The 21584-nt window shown below is 47.1% G+C and overlaps 1 protein-coding gene and 1 long non-coding RNA gene across 2 annotated transcripts in view; one reads left to right on the forward strand and one right to left on the reverse strand.

Moving 5' to 3' along the window:
• The window catches only part of JPH3 (junctophilin 3), a 91014-nt gene that overhangs the window by 21386 nt on the left and 48044 nt on the right, over positions 1–21584 (reverse strand). The gene's annotated exons all lie outside the window — the stretch shown is intronic.
• Positions 1058–7708, forward strand: LOC309374961. Its single transcript, XR_014170767.1, has 2 exons — positions 1058–1918; positions 5849–7708. It is a non-coding gene; the product is annotated as an uncharacterized lncRNA (long non-coding RNA).

A 21584-nucleotide genomic window follows, 5' to 3' on the forward strand; every position in this document is an offset into this window, starting at 1 on the left:
TCATCTGCCTTATGGGAATTTTCTGGTGTGACTGTAATGCGCAGCAAGGCACTTGGAAGCAGAAGGAGTGAAATGCAGAATTAAGATAGCAATCTGTATATATTGCAGCTTCATTATAATAAGCATAAGCACCCTAAATAAATGCAAGTAATCCGTTTAGCACTTGCAAAGCGTGTTTGCTGCACAAAGCACTTATCGGCTGCCTGCGTTCATATAGGCCCTCCGTACAGAATGTGCGTTAGCTCATCTTCCTAATTCCCCTGTTAATTGCTTGCTTTTATTGTCCTTGTAAAGCAGGCTCTCTGACGTGACATGTACATGGTGTCTAATCACTTTTCACCCGCTTCACGCACCCGCCACACTGAGTAGCAGAAGACAACTTTAAATAAAGCAGGTGTCCACAAAGCATCAAAGAACAGACACCATCCTTGCTGTGGTCTCCAGTGGCAGGACAAAAATGTTGCTGAATAACTCCTTCCAGATCTTACATGGTGTCCCATAAACAGGAAGAAGGTGCACCACAGAAAGGTCCCTTGCTCAACTGAGAATCCCGGGGAAGCTGTGGAACAGGCATCTGGAGGTGGTTGTGGAATAGAGGAGAGCAAACAAACTGAAACTCAATCCAGCCAAGATGGAGGCGCTGTGGGTGGGGGAACCAGCTGATCTGGATAGTGGGGTGCAACTGGTCTTAGAGGGGTTGCACTTCCCCTGCAGGACCAGTTTTATCAGCCTGGATCCAGTGCTGTCTGTGAAAGAGACGTCTGTACCTAGGGCTGCCTTTTGCTAGCAGAGGCTGATACCCAGCTGCCTATCTAGAAAGAGTGGACCTTACCTCAATAATCCATAAACTAATCATATCTAGGATATATTACTGTAATGTGCTCTGTGTAGGGCTGCCTTTGGAGATGGTCCAGACCTTCAGCTGGTGCAGAGTGTCCCTTGGTGGGAGCAAAGTGATCGGAGCAAGTGACACAAGTTCTGTATTAGTCACACCGGCTCTCGGTGCATTTCCGGGCCCAGTTGAAAGCGCTGGTCTTGCGCAAGATTTATTGAAGGGAGAGGGGAACGGTTAATCATTAATATTATCTACACATAGTAAATTCCTGCACTCTGCTAGGATGGTCAAAACAGCCCAAAATTGCAGTTGCTTGCAAAAGTCTAAATCAGACAGGTCAGGAGGTCGTTTTCTGCCTAACCAGCTACTTGAAACTGCTGATGCTAGCTACAGGTCAGAAGGTCGCTTCCTGCCTAGCCAGAAAACTGCTGTTAACCGAGAAAACCACTAGCAAGATGTTTCCTACTTTACTTCTGCTTAGTAATGCAAGAATAAGAAGAGATACGAAGGGAATGCTTAGCTAGCAAAAGAAGACACGTGTACAAGGAGGTGGGAGGGAGTGCTTGGCTTAGCAGAAAGACAGGAATGTTTAGCAAGCAATAAAATGTGTTAAGCAAGCAATATTTGCTAGCCGATTGGGGAAGTCTGGGGGTATAAGAAAGTCTGCTGAAGTGTCTTGCTTTACAGCCAGTATTTCTAGGAACTAACTAGCAGGCTGTCTCTGAGTACAGACCTTGACTCTGTGCTCAGATCTCAATAAACTCTTTTTCTCCAAAGAAGATTTTGCTTTCCTGGTACTTTTGTTCCCTCCGAGGTCCAGGGGATGGCGTGGCTAATGGATCCCTAGGTAAAAAAGGCTTCATTTCTTTGGGGGCTCGTCCGGGATCAGCCCCCTCCCCAAATACGGACCGGAGGGCCAGGCTCAACCAAGGTGAACAGCTCCAATCGGCGTTCGCATTTCCGGTGCACACCCTGCCAGTTTGTAGGGGGAGATTGCCACACCGTCCTGGAGCGGAGACATCTAGTTGAGGGAGAACAAGAGGACAGAACGGCGCCGAGGGGACAGGTCCGCAGCGGAGAAAGGTAAGCCCGAAGGAAAGGGCTAGGGGCCCGAGGGAAAGGGCTAGGGGCCCGAGGGAAAGGGCCAGAGGCCTGATCAGCCTCACCTGGTAGTTGGCAGTAGAGTGCCCGGCAGTAAGAATGCCACCAGGAAAGGAATTGGTAAAGGTTTGGGAAAGGGAATGGGGCAGAGGGAATTGAGTGTTTTGTTGACATGTTGTGTGTCAGATACTCCAGTGGATGAATTGTTGAATGAGGGCCAAGGCTTAGTGTCCCCTTGGCCGAGCGATTGTAGGGTTGTGCATTTTCTGACAAACTGTAGCATGTGACATGTTGAAATTAAGTTATTTTGGTGTGTTTTGTGTATTGCATGCTGAAGTTATTTTGGTGTGTTTAGTGTGTTACATGTTGAAATTATATTGGTGTGTTTTGTATGTTGTATGTTGCATGTCAAGATACTCCAGTGACTGAATTGTCAAGTGTGGGCCAGGGCTTAGTGTCCCCTTGGCCGAGCAATTGTAGGTCTGTTGTGTGTGAAGTGTGAGAGAATTTTTACTGTGAATAGTAGCGAAGGATCTGGAAGAAATGGGTTCTGGCCAAAGTAAAAGTACCCCTTTGAAATGCTTTTGGGGATTCAAGCTAATGAGAGGGGAGGACGAGGACATTGTGTAAATTAGATTGGCCCACCCCAAAATAACAAATTGGCCGTCCACTGGGACCCTTGATTTGCAACTCATTAATCCATTATATCAGAACATTTTGAATGTCCACCCTGATCAAATCCCCTACATTTCCACATGGAAGACCAATATGGAAAAGAACCCCCCCCTCCTGGCTGAAGTCATGCTGCCAAAAGGTCTCAGGCAGCAGTATCTGCTCAGTCAGGAAAACAGGAGGACAACCCCCCAGTCCTCCAGGATTCAGAGAAGGAAGAAGATAAAGTTTTAATGCCCCCACCGCCTTATGCCCCGGCAACAGCCCTGGCACCACCCCCGCCACAGGGAACAGATGGCCCAGCCCCAATCCCGTGGACAAAAGAGTGGGGAAAGCAGTGAAAAGAGTGACCCTCCATAGGGCACATAAAGCACAGGAGAAGGGCGCGGCCAGAGTGATGCCTCTCCATAGAGTGTATGACCCTCTGGCCCCCGCGGGACCTGATGGGGTGGTGCCCAATAGAACTCATACAGTTCAACATGTCCCTTCTCTAGTGCAGATGTTTGTAATTGGAGGAACCAAAAACCCTTCATTTGAGGAAAACCCTGCCAAAATCATTAAGCTGTTTGAGGGAATTTTTTTTAAAACATACAACCCCACTTTTTATGATGTGTAATATTTGATGGATGCCCTGCTAACTACAGAAGAGGCTAGGCAAATTCATGCTGAAGTCCGAGCACACATGAGAGCGCAGGGGGCAGGAGATCAAGCTGTTGCAGCAGGATATCCTGAAAATACACTGAATTGGGATTATCAGATCACTGAAGGGCAAAATACTCTCACCATTTATTGCCAGAATGTCTTAAATGGCATGAGGAGGGCAGCCAGAAAACTCACCAACTTCGTGGAGGCCAGAGAAATAGTACAAGGAACAGAGGAGGCCCCTGGAGCCTACTTAAAGAGGCTGAAGGAAGCCTACCGCCAGTATACTCCTGTGGACCCAGATGAGGCTGCCAATGCCCCTATCATAAAAACTGCTTTTGTAGCCCAGGCAGCGCCCGATATTTGCCGAAAAATCCAGATGGGCCACACCCTGAAATGGATGTTAGAAAATAGCCCAAACCACTTATAATCAGAGAGGAAAAGAGACCCAGAAGAAAAAGAAGTACCAGGCAAAGAAGTTGATGGCCCTGAAGACGGGAGGTCCACCGTTAGAAGAAGAGGAGGGCGAGGCCGCTTAGGAAAGAATCAGCGTGCCATCTGCCGAAAGGCACCTATTTCCTCTCCCAGGCTAAAATGAGGAAATGTCAGATGCTACTACTACATCCGCGTTAAAAATTCCAAGTCACCAGAGCCCTGAGCCTGGCAAAGGGACAGAAGATAAACATTTATACAGATTCTAAGTATGCATTCCTGACTTTACATGCCCATGGAGCCTTATGGAAAGAAAGAGGTTTGCTTACCTCCAGAGGAAGCCAGGTGGCCCACCCACAAGCTTTATTGAACCTTCTGGATGCTGTATGGGAGCCCGATGCAGTGGCAGTTATCCATTGTTATGGACACAAGACTGGACCAGGAGAAGTGGCCAGAGGAAACCGATTGGCAGACAGAGTGGCCAAGGAAGCAGCCCAAGAACTGGCCCCCGCCTCGGTTATTGGAGCACTGGTCCCAGAAGAAATTTTAAGCACCACTGACATGCCAGCTTACACGAAGCAGGAAAGGGACACTGCAGATGCTCAGGAGCTGACATTGTCCAAAGAAGGATGGTACCTTACCCCTGATGACAGGATATGGATTCCAGAGTCCCTTTCTCGGCAGATTACTCAGAGATACCATGATTCAACCCACATAGGACCAGATGCTACAACCAAGCAGCTGGAGAAATGCTTCTATACAGCCCACCTCTACCAACTGGCAGCCCAGATCTCCAGGAAATGCCTGCTGTGTCAAAAGAATAATCCCAGAGCCGGACCACTGGCTCCCCCAGGGATTCAGCACAGTAGAACGGCACCTATGGAAGATCTTGTCGTGGACTTTACTGAATTACCCCGTTGTGGACTACACCGCTACCTGCTGGTGGCAGTGTGCACCTACACCGGAGGGCCGAAGCATGGCCAACAAAGACTGAAAAGGCATTTGAAGTAACCAGGTGCCTGCTTAGGGAAATCATCCCTCGCTATGGATTGCCAAGGTCCATAGGATCTGACAATGGACCAGCATTTGTTCATGCAGTCCTACAGGGACTGGCAAAAGCGCTCCAGATCAACTGGAAGCTGCATACTGCTTATAGACCCCAGAGTTCTGGAAAGGTAGAGAGAATGAACAGGACTTTAAAGAATCAGCTATCCAAGCTGACGCAAGAAACAGGGTCTAATTGGGTGTCCATGTTGCCCTTGCCTTTGCTTAGAGTCTGTAGCCTCCCATTGAAACGTATTCACTTGTCACCCTTTTGAAGTGATGTTTGGGAGACCGGTTCCTTATGTGTGCATGCTTTCACCTATCCCTGCTCAAGATGTGGAATTGAACAATTATGTACAGTCTCTCTCTCGAGATTTTCTCTCTCAACCCAGGCCCGAACTTCTTGCATGACCAGTTTGAGCCAGGTGACGTGGTGTGGATGAGACCGGTCCCAGGCACCACTGCCGCCGTGCTGGAAGGGCCCATCTGCTCTCCACACCCACAGCTGTGAAGGTCGCTGGCACCACCCCTTGGGTCCACCACATAAGAAAGCTGCTTCAGATTGGACTGTGTCTCAGCATCCTGAAGATCCCCTCCAGTGACGACCGCCTTGCTGATATCTCTATGCACGGTGAAGAATTGGATGGGAGGGGCGCCCGCAGGCAGCGCCCCCAACGTAGACATTTGTTCTCCAGCCAATTTAGAGGCACCACCAGGACTTTTGATATTGGTACCAGAACTCACTCCAGACGATGTGGAACCACGTTACACCCTTGATGAACAGCAGTGGACCAGCCAAGAAGGAGCAACGCTCCAGGAAGGACCGGACAGCCGTGTTTTTGTGCCCCAACATCTGGCCAGCACAATTGTAAAGAATTACCACGAGCCCACCCATTTGGGAGGCCCAGCTGCTAAGGCGCACCTTGGGAGAATATTCTATATCCCAAAATGTGCCCTGTGCGCCAACCAAGAGACTGAGAACTATCGCCCTTTGAACTTCTATATGGCAGGCCAACCCCTTTCGTCCGAGGCATCCCCGCCGGTTTGGGCAGATGGGAGATCACATCACCCAAGAACAAGTGCAATCCCTGTGTTTGTTGTGTGTGTTTGCTCTCTTTCCAGGTATTCCCTCAAGCGTACACCTGCAGTCCCGTGGCAGTCTCGCTGAGCCGGTTCACCAGTCCCTCTGAGTGACAGCGTCTGGCGACCCCCTCATCCCCAACTGCAGTGAAAGTAGTCGAGGTGATCCCCTGGGTACATCACACGCATCTGAAGAAGGGTGTCTGGACTTGCAAAAGAAATCCCGCTGACCCTCTGAAGTTGATCATCACCTTGTGTCTGACGCTACCAGGAAAAAGCGTTAGGCCACGGGCGACGAGATCCTGCGACTAATCATCACAAGGACAGTTACAAAGACTTTCTCTTTTCTCTCTTATTTTCTTTATTGACTTGCTCTATGTCTTATTGCCCTGACCCTACCGAACCATACCAACCCTATTGGCCTGCTGGCCTCTGCTACGACTGGTTCGTCTTGCCGGTGGTAAGAGATGGCGTGCTCCTTGGCTATTGGCAACTGGGGTTTGATGAGGTTACCATATTAAGACATCCCACTACCCCGTTGTGGCTCCTCTTCCACACCACTGTCCAGCACATGTGGATAGTGCTCATACGGGAAGTTGCAGAGACGTTCGAAATCTATCGAGTTCTGGACTGCTCTTGCTGCTGTGGGAGGGTAGTCAACTGTTATCCGGGGGGTAGAGCACTGTACCAACCTGATCTAGCGGACCAGGTTCTAATCTTAATGCAGGCGATTGATGAGACGGAACCTATCTTAATGCAAGTACCGCAGGGGTGGGAGCCTTAGCCAGGTGTGCATTGAAATTACTAAACAAGTGCCAGTAAGAATTGCCACCCCAGGATTTCAGCTTCCATATGCTCTGGTCACTAGGGAGGCAGCACGAGAGTTCAATCCACCCAACAGGGCTAATAGAAAAATTGACCCACATAGTGGGAGCATCAGCTCACCGGTGGGCTCTCATCCTTGAGGCTCAACAGGTAGTCGGGCACAAATATCAGTGGGCTCTTCAACAATGAGCACACCCCCTGAATATTGGTGGGAGGAACCATGGAGATATTGGGTTTGGTGGGTAGGAGTGATATGTACCGCCCTTGTCGTATGGATGCTCTCGTATTTCTGTTGGCATGAACGGTATCGTATTTGTGGGGAGAATAGGCCCAATAATGCTTCTATTGCTTTTCTGCTTCTGTATACCCTGCTTATTGCAATGCTTGCAGCAAATGATGCAAAGACTCCTGTCACGGAAGCTAGGACCCACAGTCATCGCTGTGATGAGGGAGTATAGGCCCATACCCCAGAACGAACCTAAGTATTAGGTTGTTCAGAAGAAGAGGAGGGAGTGAAGGGAGAGGGGAACGGTTAATCATTAATATTATCTACACATAGTAAATTCCTGCACTCTGCTAGGATGGTCAAAACAGCCCAAAATTGCAGTTGCTTGCAAAAGTCTAAATCAGACAGGTCAGGAGGTCGTTTTCTGCCTAACCAGCTACTTGAAACTGCTGATGCTAGCTACAGGTCAGAAGGTCGCTTCCTGCCTAGCCAGAAAACTGCTGTTAACCGAGAAAACCACTAGCAAGATGTTTCCTACTTTACTTCTGCTTAGTAATGCAAGAATAAGAAGAGATACGAAGGGAATGCTTAGCTAGCAAAAGAAGACACGTGTACAAGGAGGTGGGAGGGAGTGCTTGGCTTAGCAGAAAGACAGGAATGTTTAGCAAGCAATAAAATGTGTTAAGCAAGCAATATTTGCTAGCCGATTGGGGAAGTCTGGGGGTATAAGAAAGTCTGCTGAAGTGTCTTGCTTTACAGCCAGTATTTCTAGGAACTAACTAGCAGGCTGTCTCTGAGTACAGACCTTGACTCTGTGCTCAGATCTCAATAAACTCTTTTTCTCCAAAGAAGATTTTGCTTTCCTGGTACTTTTGTTCCCTCCGAGGTCCAGGGGATGGCGTGGCTAATGGATCCCTAGGTAAAAAAGGCTTCATTATATTGTTTGGGGCCCATTATTTGAAGGGCTGCCTATACTCATATGAGCCAGCCTAGGCATTAAGACCTGTCTCAGAGGTCTGCATACCCACTGCTGGCTTGGTCAGTTCAATGGGCAAGGAGGGCCAATTCTTTTTTGCAGTAGTCCCAGAGAGCAGAACTCCCTCCCCACAAAAGTGTGCATGAACTCGCTGGTGCAGGTCTTTCCCAGACCACTTTCTCTCAAAGAAGAGCATTCTCTGACTGAGGTGATTTCAAAGGGATAGTCCTGTCCTTTGTATTGTAATTCAGGGTGCTCCCAGACTGCCAGTATTTTGCAGGACAAGTTCAGGCACGTACTGGAAACTTAACCGTGCACAATTAAAGTGGTCTCTCGCCTAAGGGCAACAAATCCACTTTTTAAAAAAGGACTTTTGTGGTAGGAAAGTGTCAAGGAAAAGCAGTGAAAAGTTTGAGAAGGATGAATGATTAATGGGACACCATATACTGTAAATACCCCACAAACAAATTAGAATGAATGCTGAATAAAGGCTGGACAACAAAAACAGGAAAGGAAGTGGAAACTGATGCAGTTTGTGTGTTCATCTACTGTTAGGAATGGAAATATGATCAAGCAAATTACAATCAGTATTCATTCACATGATTGTTCTTCTTCTTCTTACGTCCACAAATGCTATGTAATTAATGACATCTTTTTCTTTTCTTTTCCATAACTTAGATTAAAAAGGGGATAGCAAGATGAATAACATAGCAGTTGGCAGAAACCAAACTGCAGCAGAATGGAAGCAGAGTTGATTGTGAAGGATACAGGTCGGAATGAAATTTCTGCCTTTTTACATCCCTACCTAGATCCCTCCTCTCTGACACACCAGTGTCTACATGCAGAGAGCTTTTATAAGTGAGAATATTCAAAGAAATGATCTTACTCCAACACCATAATATTTCTATGCATGTGTAGAAAGGCCCTGTGTTTGGAATCACAGAACTGTCGAGTTGGAAGGGTCCCTGAGGATCATCTAGTCCCACCCCTGCAATGCAGGAATATGCAGCTGTACCATACAGGGATCAAACCTGCAACCTTGGCATTATCAGCACCATGCTCTAACCAACTGAGCTATCCAGGAACCCTTTGTACCTGTACAGTGGTACCTATGTTTATGAACGTTTCTGGTTACGCACACTTCGAGTTACGAGCTCCACTAACCCAGAAGTAGCTGCTCCTGGTTGCGAACTTTGCCCCGGGATGTGAGCGGAAATCGCACGCTGGATGTGCGAGTGCAGTGGGAAGCCCCATTAGCGAAAGCGCACCTCAGGATAAGAACGGTTTCAGCTTAAGAATGGACCTCCGGAACGAATTAAGTTCGTAACCAGCGGTACCACTCTATCCCTTACAGAGGAACAGCATATGATGGGTTAAGGTAGAATATTCTTATATGTTTTTAATTGTTCAATTACTACAGGTGATGATCCTTTGTGATGAGAATGAACTAATATAATATACATGATGGGGGTAGTATTAATGAATTGTTATGAACTTGTAACCATGGGGTATCCTCTCTTTACTATAAGCAAGTAGCTAAAGGTAACCTATTTTATTAGCTGAGTTTCATTACTAAGCGAACAAGAGACTCTAATTTGAAGTCGCCGTAACCAGGGCTTAAGCCAGCCTCCTGGGGCTCAGGCTACGGAGCAGCTATGGTTAACCAGGCAACGAGCTTTTCGTGAGGGCTGATGTACGTCTCCCTGCCAAAATAAGCATCCTCCAGTCTTCCAGGAAAAACTATCAGAATAAGATGTTAATCTCTTCCTTTGATATAAACATCACACTAATAGCAAAAGCTGCCTTAGGCAGACGATTATTTCTGAGGAGCAACGGAAGAGACTTTCTCCTTACATCCGTGGAGGCACAAGCACTGACCTGGCACCAGGAGATGGAGAACTCTGCAAATGCACAAGATCATTGCAAGGAGGAGAGCAGGCACTGAGAAGAGCAGGAATGAGGGAGGGGAGGGGGGGTTCTGGTGCACGACAGCTGTGAAAAAGGCAAATTCCATGCTTGGGATCATTAAGAAAGGAACTGAAAATGAAACTGCCAGTATCATAATGCCACTATACAAATCTTTGGTGCAACCACATTTGGAATGCTTTGTCTGGTTCTGGGTAAAAAGGCAAAGGGACCCCTGACCATTAGGTCCAGTCGTGACCGACTCTGTGGTTGCAGCGCTCATCTTGCTTTGTTGGCCGAGGGAGCCGGCGTACAGCTTCCGGGTCATGTGGCCAGCGTGACTAAGCCGCTTCTGGCGAACCAGAGCAGCGCACGGAAACACCATTTACCTTCCCACCAGAGTGGTACCTATTTATCTACTTGCACTTTGACATGCTTTTGAACTGCTAGGTTGGCAGGAGCAGGGACCAAGCAACGGGAGCTCACCCCGTCGCAGGGATTTGAACCACCGACCTTCTGATCGGCAAGTCCTAGGCTCTGTAGTTTAACCCACAGTGCCACCCACATCCCCTGGTTCTGGGTACCTCATCTAAAAATGAATATTGTAGAGTTGGAAAAGGTTCAGTAAAGGGCAACTGAAGTGACTGAGCACCCAATGGAGATGAATCCTGGAAGTCTCAGGACAACTCTGGAACTTGCTCCTACCCACAGGAGGCAGTCATGGCCATCAATTTTGAGGACTTTAAAAGAGGATTGGACAAAATAATGGGGGATAAGGCTATCAACGGTTGCGAGCCATGATGGCTGTGCTCTGCCTCCACAGCAGGAGAACAAGTAATGCTTCTGAATACCAGTTTCTGGAAACCACAGGAGGACAGAGTGCTCTGGTGCTCAAATCTTGCTTGCGAGTTTCCCACAGGCCACTGTGAGAACAGAATGCTGGACTAGATGGGCCATTGGCCTGATTCTGCTGGCTCTTCTTATGTTCTGGTCAGTGATGTAGCAGAGGCAAGGAGTCAGGCCCTTCTCTGTACTATGGTCCCAATCCACCTCACACACACACACCCCACTGCCTGTAAGTTAAAGAAAAATCTTATACGTAGCTTCAGACTATGATTCCCATCAGCCCCATAGGATGCCATGCAGATGTGAACGTGGCCGTGGAATGGAGAAGGAGATGCAGCTGTTTGCCTTGCCCTCTCCCTCTGTCAGGTATGTGTGCTGGAGCCAGGCCCTGTGACCAATAGGACTTTGCAGGACATGGGCCTTCCTAAGTTTGTTCTGAAGAGGCAAAGCGCGGCCGCACAGGTGAGGCCGATTGGTAACTCACAGCACCTGGTGGCAAGAGCTGGGAAGAGATATAAGATCAGCATTTCCTTTTGGCTCTTTGCCACAGCAATACACTTCCTGCCTTGCTGTGTTTGGTTTCTGCTTCCTGATCCTTGAACCTCAGCTTCTTGACTCCCAGCTCTCTGACTCTTGGACTCTTGGCTTCCTGATTCCTGGCTTCTGGACCCCCGTTCCTGCTCCCACACCACCATCTTGCCCCTGGTCCTGACATCCGCTGCCGGGACTTCGATCCCCCGTGAACCGGACCGTGACACCCTCAGGGTGAGTGCACAACAGAGGTCCTTCCTAGCCCTGCCCTCCTTTAACCTGGGACCTGCATGCAAAAGAGGTGCTCAGCCCCTGAGCCACGCTTCCTCCCAGCCCCCACAAAGCTGAAGTGCCAGCTTCCGGCACCCCACCACAAATGCTTGAAAAGCAACCTTTGTGGAGCATGCCAGAACCACATCCTGCACATAGCAGTAAATGTGCACAGACTGATCACAGTTGGCTGTGCACCAACAAAACTTGGGGGTCACACTTATGCCAAGAGACCCCCTCCGTCTTGCTGGTTCATATCTTCAAAGTGCATAGGCTGTGAAGGAGTTAAAGCACAAGTGACTCCATCCCATAGAAGGCCAGTGTTTCCCTCTGAGGTTTGGGCTGGTTCCATCGAAACCACGCTATGTTTCAGGTATATATGCAGTCAGGTATAATTTGAGGAATGCTTCTCAATCTTCCTACAGCAAGGGAATATTCCCTTCCACTGCAGAGTAATTGGTGGTGCAATTTCCAGGTCTAGTGCTCACAGCGTGTCTCCAATGTACACATCACTTGGGAGCTCATGGGCTGGAAATGCTTCTCACTGGGAGGGGAGGGGAGGGGAAGAGATTGTGTCCTACAAGTAGAAAGCTAGCTTGTAAGTGGAAGTGTTCTCTCTGACATTTAGTTTTCTGCAGGAGTGTGTGTGTGTGTGTAAAAGCATTTAGTTCCTGTTTTAAGAGACTCAAATTTACCGCTTCACCCTGTAGCTCAGTGGATGTTCACGTATATAATACAGTGGTACCTCAGGTTACGTACTTAATTAGTTCCAGAGGTCCGTTCTTAACCCGAAACCATTCTTAACCTGAGGCGCGCTTTCGCTAATGGGGCCTCCTGCTGCCGCGTGATTTCCATTCTCATCCTGGGGCAAACTTTGCAACCCGAGGTACTACTTCCGGGTTAGCGGAGTTTGTAACCTGAAGTGTTTGTAACCCAAAGCGTTTGTAACCTGAGGTACCTCTGTATAACTCTGTTCTTGGGATCTTGATAGGGCAACATTTCAACCTATTTTATCCGTATCCCTTTGCACAATTTCTCTATCCTTGCAATGGGGAATAAAGAAATAAAGAAAAAGGTTTCGCCTGCACCAGTTACCTTTTTCAGTGCACAATGCGACTCCAAAATGGTTCAGGGTGATCCTATTGGAAAATTACACTGAAGATCAGAGGAGCTTGCTGGATCATGCCAAAGGCCCATCTATTCCAGCATCCTGTTTTCACAGACGCCTGTGGGAAACCTGCAAGCAGGGCCTGAACCCATGAGCACTCTCTTTTCCTGTGGTTTCCAGAAACTAGTATTCAGAAGCATTACTGCCTCCAACAGTTGAGGCAAAACAATGCCTTCAGGGCTTGTAGCTGCCGATAGCCTTCTTCTCCCTGAATTTGTGCAATTCTCTCTTAAAGCCATCCAAGCAGGTGGAATGGTGCTGAGTGTTGCTGAAGGAGGGGGAAAGCATAAAACCAGTGAGGAGGAAGAATGAAATGGGATGTTCTGAACAATTGCATGGCTGGTAGGCTGGAATTCTGAGCAGGAGTGCTTCAAGCTGCAACATTTTGCTGCAGCCTTCACTTGTCATGCCTAAATAATAATTTTGTGCGACTGAAAAGCTTGCTACCTTGGCAACACACAGTTCGTCCATAAAAAGACAAATCACCATTAGAGGCATTCAGATCATATTTGTTTTTCTTTGAGATGAGCAAGATAATTATTGTTGTGTGACCAATAACGAGGAATAGGTTGTCAGGGGATGTTGGAAGGAAGCACATACACTGGCTGTGTTAAAAATGATGCTGAAAGCATTCACATCTTAATTGGTTCAGTTAATTCCTTTGCAAAAAAAATTAAACGTGGGCTTCTAATAAAAGTGTATAACTTCTACAATGCATTTTGCTCTGGTGGGATGACTGTGTAAACAATCCATATGGACATTTCTTGATATAAGCAATGCATTGAAGTTGCACTTTATTGCAAGATAATATCTAGCATGGGGGGGTGTCTGTCTGTCTGTCTGTCTGTGTCTGTGTACATGCAGACAACAGAAAACCCAGATTCCTCAGAGACATCTTCCCTAGCTTTCTGTCTTAATGAAGGCTTGGAGATCATCATGGCTAGAGGAAGCATCAGTTCACTGGCCCTTCTAATCCTCTGGGAAATGGGATGCTCAAACAACTGCTTTCAGTTTCAGTTCCCAGATAATAGAGAGGAGGTGTGCAAAGTATGCTTTTCAAAGGCTTTGGGAGAGAGGCAGTAGGAATGCTATTCCACAGAACAGGGGCAGTCACACTGAAAGCCCTGCTCTGAGTCACTGCAGAGAGGACTTCTGAGGTCCTTGGAACACGCAGAAGTTCTTGTGCAGACTACAGCAACCTTAAGAGGGTTCTCAAGTAACTTTGTCTTGAGCTGTATAGGATCTTATATGTTACTACCAACGCTTTGAACTCGTGCCAAGAGCAGATTGGCAGCCAGCATATGTAAAGCAGGGCATCACATGGTGGCAGCATTTTGACCCCGGAAACAACCTAGCCACCACATTCTGCACCAGCTGCAGCCTCTGGACCAGTCTCAAGGGTAGAATCATAGAATCATAGAGTTGGAAGAGACCACAAGGGCCATCGCGTCCAACCCCCTGCCAAGCAGGAAACACCATCAGAGCACTCCTGACATATGGTTGTCAAGCCTCTGCTTAAAGACCTCCAAAGAAGGAGACTCCACCACACTCCTTGGCAGCAAATTCCACTGTCGAACAGCTCTTACTGTCAGGAAGTTCTTCCTAATGTTTAGGTGGAATCTTCTTTCTTGTAGTTTGGATCCATTGCTCTGTGTCCGCTTCTCTGGAGCAGCAGAAAACAATCTTTCTCCCTCCTCTATGTGACATCCTTTTATATATTTGAACATGGCTATCATATCACCCCTTAACCTCCTCTTCTCCAGGCTAAACATGCCCAGCTCCCTTAGCCGTTCCTCATAAGGCATCGTTTCCAGGCCTTTGACCATTTTGGTTGCCCTCCTCTGGACACGTTCCAGTTTGTCAGTGTCCTTCTTGAACTGTGGTGCCCAGAACTGGGCACAGTACTCCAGGTGAGGTCTGACCAGAGCAGAATACAGTGGCACTATTACTTCCCTTGATCTAGATGCTATACTCCTATTGATGCAGCCCAGAATTGCATAGTTCCACCTGCAGTGCACTGCAGTAGGTTACCACTGTTGTTGGACTTCATCTCCCATCAGACTCAGTCAGCATGGCCAACGGTGGGGGGTGAGAGAAGTTGTAGTCCAGCAAATCTGGAGAGCACCATGTTTGCTACCCCTGGTTTAGCACACCATGAATGAGCAGAAGCAAGCTATAGGCTTGCACTCATCCCTCTGCCTCTGCCACTGTCAAGTGAAGTTTATTGTCTTATCTGAACCTGGGGGACACAGTTAGCTTCAACTACGATTTGGTGCAACAAGCCGGAATCAAGAAATGTTTTATGCTCCTGGCCTGTTAACAAACCCGAGTTTAAACTAACAAGGAGTTCTCACAGGGTTAGGCATGGTGATAACCCTTGCTACTTTAAGGCAGGAAGAGTCATAGCTACAGTGGAGACAGAGCGGGAAAAGAGAGCACACAAGCCTCAGGCACACGTATGATCATGCATGGCATAAAAAATAGAGGAGAGGAACACCCCCTCCCCAATCCAAACTACATAAGACTCAACTGAGACATCCCAGTATCTTGGCACTATCACCAGGCGAAGCCGAGAGGCCTCGGTGGACCACCTTTGCCAGACTTTCCCTGTTGAAGCATCTATTTGTGGTGTCAGGCAGTTGCCATGGAGACAGGTCCCCTTGCCTCCAGGAGGCAACAGGTGCAGGGGAGCTTACTAGAGCCAAATCAACAAAGTCATCTGCTTTTCCTGGAGAGCTCGCTTGGAAACGATGCAGCGAAAGGCGAAAAGGAGGGTGTGGGGGAGAAGAGAAACCCACAATCAGCGAGACGTTTCAGCAACAAGGAACCCTTCCAAATTCACCCCTACTTGTGCACTTCAGATGGCAAGTTGTGCAAGAACTGGCTACGCCAAACGAGGGAGAAAGCACAGCCAGCCCCCTGATCGATCAGGCAGATGAAATGAATCCCTTCCCCACACAGGGGAAGGGGAGGGAAATACAACCTCTGCGATGAAGTCAGCCTCCCCAAAGGGTATCAGATGGCCTCCACAAGCTAAAGTGCTAATGGAGGAAAGGCAATGGGTTCTCAGCACAGACACCACCCAGCTTGGGATCAATATCTCTGGGAGAGCACTGGGAAGGCCTTTCCTTGCCTCTGGCCTCGCTCTGTGGCAAGCAACCCCCTTCTGCTCTCAGGTTCTGTCTGGAAACAATTGATTGGGAAAGTAGATTCTCTCTTCTCCAGGCTGTCTCTGGAGGACGCAGGCAGCGACTGAATTATTCATTGCCACTGCAGACTTCTTGGCTTCTCTCTGCGGCTTTAAGCATCAGGAGGAGGAACCCATTCAGCAAGTGGGAGAAGAAGGAGAGTCTCTTGGTTCCTTTCCCTGCTGCCTGCAAAGCAGGGTACTGGCCATTCGGCAGGATCCGAAGGGTGGATGCAAGCCTACCACTAATTTCGGCAGGCAAAGCTTCTGGCAAGCAGCACCTGCCAAAACTCCCTCTTCTGACACAACTATTATGGGTTGTTTTGACCCCAGGGCCAGAAGTAGGGTGGGGCAAGCAGGGGCCTGGTTCAAGGGAGCACCAAAATCACAATTTCTGTTCTACACACTATTTACGGAAATAAAATTTAATTATTTTAGTAATGTGTTAGGCGATTGAAAATGGCAATAAAATATGGGGGTGAGTTAAATCCTGCAGAAATTTTATCGGAATTTGAAAGCTGCAAGCACCAGCTAGCATCAGTTCTCCCAGTTCCAGAGTCAGCAGCTCATTTAGACCTCCTGAAAACAACCCATGAATATTCACTAACAGAGTCTTACTCAACCCTAGAATTGCACTTGTTTATCACTGCATTACAACTGCTGTTAATTTTTTAAGTCATAAAATACAGGGTTGGCTTAGGGTCACGTTTCACATTGTCTGTCCCGGGCACCAGGCCTGGTTGACCCTTACCTGACACCAGGGATGCTGAACAGGATCTGGGGAAAGGGCTAGAGATCATGATATGGCTAAGCTTCCACAGGGCACTGTGACAGGTGGGCAAGGTCACCTACCAGTCCAGCACCAGCCTGGCTTCATATGAATATGATTTAGACTTCAAAATGTAGCCGCAAAGGAAGACCCAGGAGGTTGTTCAAAGTGTGCTCTCCAATCACCCTTTGCATCCACAGCAAGATCCCATTGTAGTCAGGGCCTGTACACTACTTGGATAACACAATTCTGTTCTTTAGAGTAGACTTGGGGGAAATGGAGGGGATGTGAAAGGCTTCCATTATCCCAGTGGCATCAATGCAAATCAACCTAATTCAACAGGCCGCTTCTGTACATGCCTCTGATATTCCCAGTGGAGGCACACGTAAATCATTAATAAATATCTTAACAGGCCATTTCAAAAACTTTCACTTCATTATTTATTGTAAAATGATTAGTTACAGGTGTAGCTAGAAGACAGATCAGCAGGAAAGACTCTTCTTTAAAGAAAAGGGTGTGTGCGCGCGCAGGGCTCTTTCTGAACTGTTCTGTGTTCTGAACATTCTGTGAACATTACCAGAGATGTTCAGGTTCTGCAGAGAAAGCAAGAAGTTCTATTCTGAAGTTCATTTAAACTTGCAACTCATCAAGCCCAGCCACTGCTGCTTTATCAGCTCTCCATTGCCTCGTCCTGATCTCATTTCTCCTGGGCTGGGGAGACAGCTCCATCAACTCCCAGAGGCAAACTCTCTTTTTCACTCCACCCCCTGACCTGCTTTTCTTCCCAAGGCCTGGCAACCTTGCAGGGAAGTCAAATTATGAGAGAGGAGGCCGTGATAACAGTTTAATGCATCACCGTGGCAGGTTTCATTTCAGGGAGATTTGCTGCCAGTTACATGATCTGGAGCCTCATAGTTTTATCTGGGTTGCCTGTTATCCTGTCTCGGTTCATCCTCCACTTCTGTGGAATGCACAGAAGACCTACCCACTTCTGCACATACACATCCCATAATCCCCAGTGTTCTGCAGATGAATGTAGTTCTGTATTATGTCAGAGACCAGTGGTCTTGTAATAGATGAAGAAGCAAAGGAGAAGGAAAGACCATTGATGGGACTTTGACACCATTAAGTGCATGCAGGAAAAGAAAGGAAAGGGGACAGAACAACTATCAAAATATTTTATGGTGGTAGTTGGTAGTGTGAATTGTTCCTGACTGGAGACAGGTGAATATGTCAGTTTTGGTTTCCTCTCCATTTCTCTATGCTCTGCCTCCAGTTGGAGACAGCAATGCTTCTGTGTAACAGTTGTTGAAAATCACAAGAGGCAGAGGGCTCTTATGTTCAGGTCCTGCTTGAGGGTTTACTACAGGCATGAACAGGATTCTTGACTAAATGGGGCGCTGGCCTGATCCAGAAGGCTTTTCTGATGTTCTTGTGTTCATTAAAAAGAGATACTTGTCCATCAGGTGCCTGCAGCCCCAATAAGACGATTCTTATCTACCTTAATGTGCTTTGTCCCCTTCTCCTCCCCAAGTTGCTATCTGCACAGAAGACCTGCAATCAGTGATTTATGAAAGCAGTAATAGAATGTCAGAAGCAGGGAATGAACTGTTAGCCACCACAATTAGCTCTCTAAGGAGGGTTTTCAAATTACCTGCTTGTCACAGATAAGCCCAACTCCTCTGTTAAACCTGTGCCCACCCCCTGGAGCAGGCCCTTTAGCTAGATCCCTAATTAAGAAAGGCAAAACAGCTATTGCAACCTCTGGCATGATGCAATTTGAGAGGAAAACGCACCTGCCCCGGTCCTTTGCAACCACCAGACAGAAGGCAAGTGCTATGAATAGCAAACAGCAGGGACTTGCTACTCAGGTGTCAATTGACTTGCAGGTCCTGGCTTAATTGATGCTTGTTGCAAGAGACAGTTGCAGGGCTGCATGCAAAACAGTCCTGCTTCCTGGTACCTCTTAGTTTACAACAGGGATGAGGAACCTGAATTCCCATGCTGGCTTGAGCTGACGGGAGTTGAAGCTCCACAGCATCTGGAGGGTCCCCACAGGTTCTTCCCCAGACCTGTTTTAAAGGACGATTCTTTATTCCAGACCATTGCATCCTCATAGCATCCTTTTATGTAAGTATGGCAGGTACCTATTGGGCAGTGCCTGTGACATTATGGATGACAATCAACTTGCAGAATTTCCTATTTAAGGGCAAGAAGATGGCTACCGGCTTAGGGGGGTTACACAAAAACATGGAATATAAAGCTCTTTGTGATGGTTCTGTAGTACCTGCATCTTCAGAGGCATCATGTCTGTGTATATACCAAATGAAAACTATTGCACTCATGTTCCTTGGGCTTCAGAAAGAAACAGAAAGCTTGGCTAGATGGGCCTTTTGGTCTGGTCCAGCAGGGCTCTTATGTTCTTAACGTACCCACCCCTCCCCATATTTGGAACCCCCACGCAAAACCTGCAGACTAAGCTCAAGCTGAATTGTAGAGAAGCAAAGGCAAGTTGGGATTTCAACCTTTGGGCAGCAGGGTCTTCAGGCTCTGCTTTGAGAATGCAGCTTGTCTGGTTGCCAAGACAAAACTGGTGTGCTGCCTTTTCACCATCTGCATTTACACTAGTCAGTTTCAATTGCCAGTAGGAGCTCTGACTTTACCCGAGAGCTCTTTACCCGTCACATCTGGACTCTATGAATGGGTGGACAGCAGAGTCTTCCCCTCTTCCCCACTTCCCTTTAGCGCAGAATGGATTTCACTCTGTTAGTGAGGGATATAGCCTGGGGAGAGTCTCAAGGGCTAGACAGAGAGGCCAGGGGGACCACATGTGCTGCCCAAGGCTGAGATTTCTCATCCCTGTTGTAATACAAAACATCTGGAAGGCATGAAGCTGAGGAAGGCTGTTCTGTTATTCACTAAAGGAGGCTGTGCCAAAGATTTGGAAATCCATTCCTGGGGGGCTCCCTTTCTGGGGCGGGGGCCTCCCTGGCCCCTTCTCTGTTGCCCTTCCACTGCAATTATACAGTGCGGAGCTGCTCCTTCTGAAATTTGTGATTTTCTTTGTTGTTGGTATTGTAATTATTCATTGTTTTAAATGTAAGAACGTAACGTAAGAGCATAAGAGCCTTCTGGATCAGGTCAGTAACTCATCTAGCCCAGCTTCCTGTTTTCACAGTGGCTAACCAGCTGCCAGAAGGAAACATTCAAGCAGGATACAAGCACTCTCCCTTCCTGTGGTTTCCAGCATCTATTGCTGCCTCCAACTGTGGAGGCAAAGCAAAGCCATCACAGCTAGTAGCCATCAGGAGTCCTCTATGAATTTGTCTAATCCTCTTTTGAAGCCATCCAAGTTGGTGGTCATCTCTGCCTCATGTGTGAGTGAGTTCCATAGTTTAACTGTGCACTGCATGAAGAAGTACCTTCTTATAAGAAGTACCTTCTTATATTTGTCCTCAAACTTTCGTAAACAGCCTTGAACACCCCATGTGAAACAAAGGGATAAATGCCTTAAACACATGAATGAAACAGATATCCTGCAAAGCTTTCACTGCTTAAGAAATAGCCTCATGATCTCACTGGAAGTGAGTATGTGCAGTTGTGGCTGAAATTGTGGAAAGGTCATTCACTGAGTGAGTTTTCAGAGACACTTTGCTGCTCTTCCTCCCTGGTCCTGGAAGGAACATTTGTGCAATTACAGAATAATTTAAATTCGGATGTAGACAACTTCATATCCCAATCCTCCTCCTCCTCATGTCAGCTCTTCTTTTCTCTATAGCCTATTTTCTCCCTCTTCTCATTCACAAAATGAGATTGGGCCAGATAAATATTTAATCTTCAATTTTTAACTTTAAAATATCTGAGCTACTTTTTTTAAACTCCCTTTGGGGGTAAGAGGGGAGTAGAGCCACTGAAAAGAACAGAATAAAGTTTAAGTCGAATCCATTGACTGCAGTGGGTCTACTCTGAGTATGGTTTAAACAGTTCACTTGGCTCTAAGATTTCAGAGAAAATAAATATGAACATGATATGACTAGCCCTATACTAGAGGATTCAAATTGTGATCAAATTCTTGGGGCAGGTGGGATGGTGAGCTCAAAAATCCCTGCCTAATTTCAGTTTCCAGGGGAGCCAGGTGCACAAATCCAGAACAACGTGCAACTTTCAGTTTTCAACGTTCCTGCCACTTGCAACTCCTTTGATAGTAGATACACCATCCAACATCCTCCCAGAAGTAGACACTTACTGTATACAACACACACAAACATTCCTGATTGCTTTTCTGTCTGAAAAATGTGAATTCTCTGTAGAGGTTCTTGTTTTAAGTCCAATGTGTGTGTCTTAAGAGAAGCATCATGGCCGTGTGCCTGGCTGAATTGCCAAAGTGAATATTTGATAGAATCCATTTCCCATAAATCAAGGATAGTGAAAGAAGTAAGAAACCAACCATTTCTTACATTGGAACATATCTTCAGCACATATCTACAATGAGATTCAAACAGGCTTTCGGATATTAGGGGCCAGAGTCAACTGTTTTTGATTAGTCAGTGATGACAATTCTACCATGTGATGCCTGCACACTGACTATGTCTGTGTCTATGTATGATGTTTACAGATTGCAACTTAATTAACATCTGGAGAGGGAGCTGCATCTCCAGCCATCTGTCACCTCTAATGGAACACTGTCAAGGGCATCAGGCAAGTGACTGATTAAGACAAGGCAGGCAGGAAAATAATAGGCAGGAAATGTCTTGGGTGCAGGAAAACAAGACACTGAGATTTCATCTTCAGTCCAAGATCCTTCTTCCTCATCCAGAATCTCATTTTACAAAACATCAGATGCTAACAGGGGGAAGAAGGGAAGGAAGAATTAACTATAGCTGTATCTGCAGGAGGTTCGAGACGGTCACTATTTTCAGCTTGGATTCAATCACATATCAACAATTTCAGGTTGCACAATTAAAGTTGTTTTGGTGCTCTTCACCAACAAACTACTTTCCTCCCTACAAAATAAGATTTTTTTGTGATAAGAAAAAGGATGGAAAGTGTGGGATAACATTTGCATGATGCAATGT

The sequence above is a fragment of the Podarcis melisellensis genome, assembly GCF_964234715.1.
Source record: "Podarcis melisellensis genome assembly, chromosome: 8".
NCBI classification, from domain to species: Eukaryota; Metazoa; Chordata; class Lepidosauria; order Squamata; family Lacertidae; genus Podarcis; species Podarcis melisellensis.